This window comes from Chrysochloris asiatica, unplaced genomic scaffold, assembly GCF_000296735.1.
Source record: "Chrysochloris asiatica unplaced genomic scaffold, ChrAsi1.0 scaffold00012, whole genome shotgun sequence".
Classification (NCBI taxonomy): Eukaryota; Metazoa; Chordata; class Mammalia; order Afrosoricida; family Chrysochloridae; genus Chrysochloris; species Chrysochloris asiatica.
The window spans coordinates 6,051,629-6,057,662 of NW_006408530.1; the positions used below are offsets into that span (position 1 = coordinate 6,051,629).

Genomic DNA, 6,034 nt, shown 5'->3' on the forward strand with positions numbered 1-6,034 from the left:
CGACCCTGTACAGGGTTTCCGAGGGTGTAAATCCTTACGGGAGTAGAAAGCCTCATCTTTCTCCTGCGGAGCGGCTGGTAGTTTCGAACCACTGACCTTAAGGTTCGGTTCGCAGCCCGATTCGTAACCACTACACTACCAGAGTGTTTCATATAACCCAGTAATTTTTTTGTCTTATTAGTATATTTAGAGGTGTCTTGGTGTGGCATTTCAGGATACTGCCCTGGACTTTAAAGGTCGGTTTGAGTCACAAGATTGGCAGTTCAAACTCACCAGCTGCTCAGGTTTCTGTGAGTTGGGACCGACTTGACAGCACTTAACAACAACAAAGTACATTTAGAACTTCATTAAAATAAATTTTAAAAGAGGATTGAGGTTTACAATAAAAGATCAGAATTCGGATTTGAAATTAAAAGATCGTAAGGAAAGAAATTTCATTATGATCTTTACATTTTTTTCTGTTCCTGTAAAGACTTAGAGCCTTGGAAACCCTGTGCAGGGTTGTTATGAGTAGGAACTTTTTTATTGTGAATTGAGTAAAGGATTACAAAAAAGATAATTGGTTTTACATCCCACAAGTCACGCACATTGTTTCTGTTTCATTTCAATTACTGCAATATCTTCCATGCAACAAAAGTTGCCCTACTTCCTCTGGTTCCTATTTACATTCCACCCTCCTTTCCACCCCTTCTCAATTTTTCCCTTAGGTAAATGTTTCCTTGTTGATTTTGAATGATTGGACATTTCACAGTGAGCATGTATTGCTAGGGTTGTTATCCCTTCTGTATACCTATCTACTGCTTGACTGAAAATTGCACCACGGAGGTGAGTTCCTTTTTAAACCAGAAGGGTGTTCGAGGTCCATAGTCTCAGGTTCCAATAGTGTCTTTCTGATTACTAATCCCACTCATAATTCTGAGGTGTGTTCCACATTTTCCTCACTATCCAGAACCTGGTAAAGTGATCCCACTCAGAGGAGTTGGCAATGATAGCCGGGTGCCATTTAGTTGTTCTGGTCTTAAAGTCTTGGATACTGATGCTCACATGTGCCATTAGCCCCTTGGACTAATTGATTACAAATATCTTCAAGTTTCATCACTCATTTCATACATGGAGAGACCAATAGCTGCATCTAAGATAGTCTTTCATGAGATTTTAAGATCCTAGACTGTACTAACTAAAATTGGATGTGTAGATAATTTTGTTTACTACGTTTTGACAATTTACCCGAGTGTCCCCTGATATCCTAGACTCAGCAAGCAATTCATTGCCTTAAGATGTGTGATAATATCTAGGAAGTTTTCATCATTTTGCCTGCTGTGTGCACCACCACATTCATAGCTGTGTTTTCAGCTAAGATAAATAACCATGTACAAATATCCTCTTTTAAACCCTTATATATTTGTGGGTATACACCACTTTTGCACTCTTGTGTTTGTCCATGTTTCTACTTGCAGAACACTGGTGTCAAGGTTATGCATATAACACTATTCATATCTGTCCCTTAAGCCCTTGCATATCTCCCTGAGTCTTCACCTGTTTTCTTCATTTCTTCTGCCAGGATATTCCCTCACCTTACATAGTTTCCTTCTCTTATACATTGCCCTCTGTATCAGCCAATAGTGATATATATGTTTACTCTTCGGCCAGTGAATTACTCTCCCTTCTCCCACCCCTGGTAACCATCCAAGATTTTTTTTTTTTTTTTTAAGTATAAAAACCATGTAAGTGTTTATGTACCAAAGTTTATCAATTCTTCCATTGTTGGGCACTTAGACTATCTTCATCTTTTTTCCCGTTGTGAATAGTGCTGCCATGAACATCAGTGTGCATGTATCTACTTGTGTCCTGCCTTCTGTATATTGTAGATATATACCAAGTAGATGGAATGCTGGGTTATAAGGTATTTCTATTTCCAGTGTTCTGAGGTTGTACCATACCAATCATCAGAGTGGTTGAGCCATTTTACAATCCTACTGGCAATGTAGAAGGTCAGCATTTGTTGTTTTCTGTTATTTCAGTTGGTTTGTCTTTTTTCTTGCAGAGGTGGTATAGTTTTCTATGAAATTTAGATACTAGTCCCTTTTCTAATTCATGGTTGCAAAGCAATTTTTCCCAGTCTGTGAAATCTTTTGAAGTGTTCCAGTTTTTAGTAGGATCCAGTCAACTGTTTTATCTTCTGCTATTTGTGTGGTTTTTTTTGTAATGTTTGACAGCATATTTATGCTATGCATTAGATAATGCCCCTAAGGTTTTTCCCCTGTTTTGTCAAACTCTCTTCCCCATGTAATGTGTTTTGGGCCTGTGTCAAAGATCAGTTTGTGAATGAATTTACTTTTGAGTTCTCAATTCTGTTTCGTTACTCTGTTATCTTCCATTATACCTGTACCAGACAGTTTTGAACACGGTGACTGTAGTAAATTTTGAGAGGGGAGTGAGAGACCTCCACTTTGTTCTTTTTCTTAAGCTTTGCTTATCCAGGGTCTCTTTAATTTTCATATGTAGCTTTTCCATCTCTTTAAAGAATGATGTTATAATCTGACCTAGAATTGCATTGTCTGTAAATTTCTTTTGGTTTATGTAGTGTTGACATTGTAGCAATTTTGTCATCCTGTCTATGAACATGGAGTCCTGGTGTGGTGCTGCAGGATAATGTATTGGACCCAAGTTCCTTTTGAATTGCAAGATCAGCATTTCAAACTCACCAGTCACTCCTCCCAAATCCTATGAAGAATCACTATGAGTCAGAACTGACTTGATGGAACTTTTAACAGCAATCCTTGAGCATGGTATATTCATCCATTTTGAAAGTTTCTTCTGGTTTCTTGTAGTGTTTTGTAGTTTTCTTACTAAATAATCATATGTGATTATTATAAATGGTATTCTTTTCCTAATTTCTTTTTCAGAGCTGTTTTTATTGGTGTAGAGGAATCCAACTCGTTTTTTTATATTGGGCTTGTACTCTGCCACTTTGCTGATGCTTTCAATGAGTTCCAGTAATTTTTATGGCTAAGTCTTTAAGGATTTTCTATGTATTGGATCATTTCATCTGCCAATAGAAAATGTTTTACTACTTTTTTTTCTCAATTTTGATGCCTTTTATTTCCCTTTCTTGCTCTATAAATATGGCTAAGATTTGTAGCTCAGTAGAATCAGAATGGTAGTTAAAGAGCAACATCCTTCTCTGGTTTTTGTTAGCAAAAGGAATGCTTTCAGTTTATTGAGTAATATTAACTGTGGGACTTGTATATATGCTGTTAGTTATGTTAATCAATTTCCTTTCTATTCCTTTTTATTAGGAACGGATGTTGGGTTTTGTCAAATGCCTCTTCTGTATCAGTCAGTATGATCATGTATTTCTTTTCCTTTGTTTTATGAGGTAGATTATGTTGATTGTTAAATGTTGAGCCATCCTACATGAATCCCACTTTTTTTTTTTTTTTTTGTTACGTTGCATTGACTAGGATTTGTCCTGAATTTTAAATCTTATTCATTGATACTGCTCTATAATTGCCTTTTTAATGATGTTTCTGCCTGGTTTTGGTATGAAAGTTATGCTCACTTGATAAAATGTTTTCAGTCCTATTCTGTCTCATTTTCATCTATTTATTTTTTTTAATTATTAACTTTTTATTCTTGAGTGAAAGTTTACAGAGTGTATCATCTGTTTTACATTCAACAAGTCATATACTTTGCTTCATTACAATAATTGCAGTCCTCTCTATGTTCCAACATTAACAGTATTTACCTCTGTGCACTGTAATGATTGCATTCCTCACTAAATCTCCCACTGCCTTCACCTTTCTTCTGCCAACTTCCCTCTTGCTATCTTTATATTGTGTACCCTGTCACCCATGCTAACACATATCTGACGTCTAGCCTGTGAATAATTTTCCCTCTCTCTCTTCTCCAATAACAATCATTGATTGTTTATGAAGAAAACCTTTTCTTAATTTTTTACACTATTGGTTTCATCCTTTTGTGATTGACTAATTTCATTCTATATGATGTCCTCCAGGTAAATCCATGTTGTGAGTTGTTTCACAGATTCATTTCATCATTACTCTTCAACGTTACGTAGTATTCCTTTGTGTTTATATACTAAATATGTTCATTTAGGTTGTTTCCATCTTTTTGATGTGTCTGTTGTAGACAGCATATTGAAGGATCCTGTTATGTTAATGTTGACTAAATCGGTCTGATTTTCCTCTTAATCTTTTATTTTGATGTACTATTTTTCTTTCAGGTTACTCTGTACTTTATTTTTCCAATGTAAAACAGTCTTGTGTTGTTTTTAAATCTGTTGACTTCCTTGCCATTTGGGAATTCTATATCTACACTATTCTCCTTTTTGTTTTGTGGCTTACTTCATTATACATTGGTATTTGGTCCCTATTTTCAGCAGGTTTGTTTTACTTTAAATACTTGAGTATCTAGATGAGTTCTGAGTGATATTGTCATGTATGTGAATCGTAGGTTGTTACCTGTTGTTGGCTCTCTGTCCAAACAGTACTCTAGTATTTTCTATAAATTTGATTTGGTTATTATGAATTCCTTAAATTTTATTTGGTAGTTTCCTAATTTCACTGTAGTATTTGAGGGGCAGCTTTGCTGGTATATGATTTTTGGCTGGAAATTGTTTTTTCTTTCAGAGTTTGTATATGTCATCTCATTGCCTCCTTGGGTTCTGCTGAGAAATCTGAGCTTAGTTTTAGTGATTATCCTTTATAGGTATTTTGGTGAATTCTTTTGGGGGTCTATCCTGTTTAGGGTTCATTCATCTTCTTGTATGCTTATCTTTCATGATGTTAGAGAAATTTTCTTCAGTGAATTTTCTCTGTTCTTTTTTCTGTTCTGGAATTTTGATCGCCCGTAAGTTGTTCCTCTTCATAGTGTTCCACGTAACTCTTAGAACTTTCTTCACTTTTTCTCATTCTTTTTTTTTGTCTTGCCACCATTTATTCATCTTTTGATCTTTGAGGCTTGCTAGCTTATGTTATTCTTGGTGATCGCCAGATTATCAAACCTTTGGCCATCTGTCCTTTTCTATGCTCTTATGCATACTGCTCTGATCGTCACACACCTGCTCCTAAGTCTTTCAGCTGAAATCTCTTTTCCATGATTAAAAAAGCCAGCTTTCAACTCCTCAACCCTCTTAATTCCACTCACTTTCACTCATAGTGTGTTGATCGAGGCCACTGCTGCTTCCTCTGCTTTCGCACTTTCATGTACAGTAGGGTCACCATTCCCCCAGCTCCCCGGTGCCACTTTCAAACAATGACTTCCCTACCCAAATACAACATGAGTACTTTTTGAACAGTACACTCTTGTTTTCTGTTCTTATTAAGTGCTGTTGAGTCGGTTCCGACCCATGTTGTTGTTAAGTGCCGTAGAGTCAGTTCCGATCCATAGCGACCCTGTACAGGGTTTCCGAGGATGTAAATCTGTATGGGAGTAGAAAGTCTCATATTTCTCCCACGGAGCGGCTGGTAGTTTCGAACCGCTAACCTTAAGGTTCGCAGCCCGATTCATAACCACTACGCTACCAGAGCTCCGACCCATAGCCACCCTGTGTATGGTTTCCGAGGAGCAGCTGGTGAGCTTGAACTGCCAACGTTGCAGTTCAAACAACTTTGCTCTCAGGCGCATTAGCCCACAGTGCCACACCAGGAATCCTAATAGTATCTAATTGTTGTTGTTACGTGCCATTGAGTTGGTGCTGACTCATAGTGACCCTATGCACAGCAGAATGAAACACTGTTCGATCCTGGGCCAACCTCACTACTGTTGCCACGCTTGAGTACATCGCTGCTGCCACTTGGCCAATCCATCTTGTTGGGGGTCTTCCTCTCTTTCTCTGTCCCTCCACCTTACCAAACATATCCTTCTCCAGCGACTGGTCCCTCCTGACAATATGTCTGAAGTATGAGAGACAAAGTTTAGCCATCTTGGCTTCCAAGGAGCACTCTGGCAGCACTTCTTCCAACACAGATCTATTGGTTCTTTTGGCAGCCTATGGCACTTTTAGTATTCT

The 6,034-nt window shown here is 37.6% G+C and overlaps 1 protein-coding gene across 2 annotated transcripts in view; it reads left to right on the forward strand.

The window, feature by feature from the left end:
- Nucleotides 1–6,034, forward strand: part of PRPF40A (PRP40 pre-mRNA processing factor 40 homolog A (S. cerevisiae)) — a 62,718-nt gene that overhangs the window by 45,508 nt on the left and 11,176 nt on the right. The window lies entirely within an intron of this gene.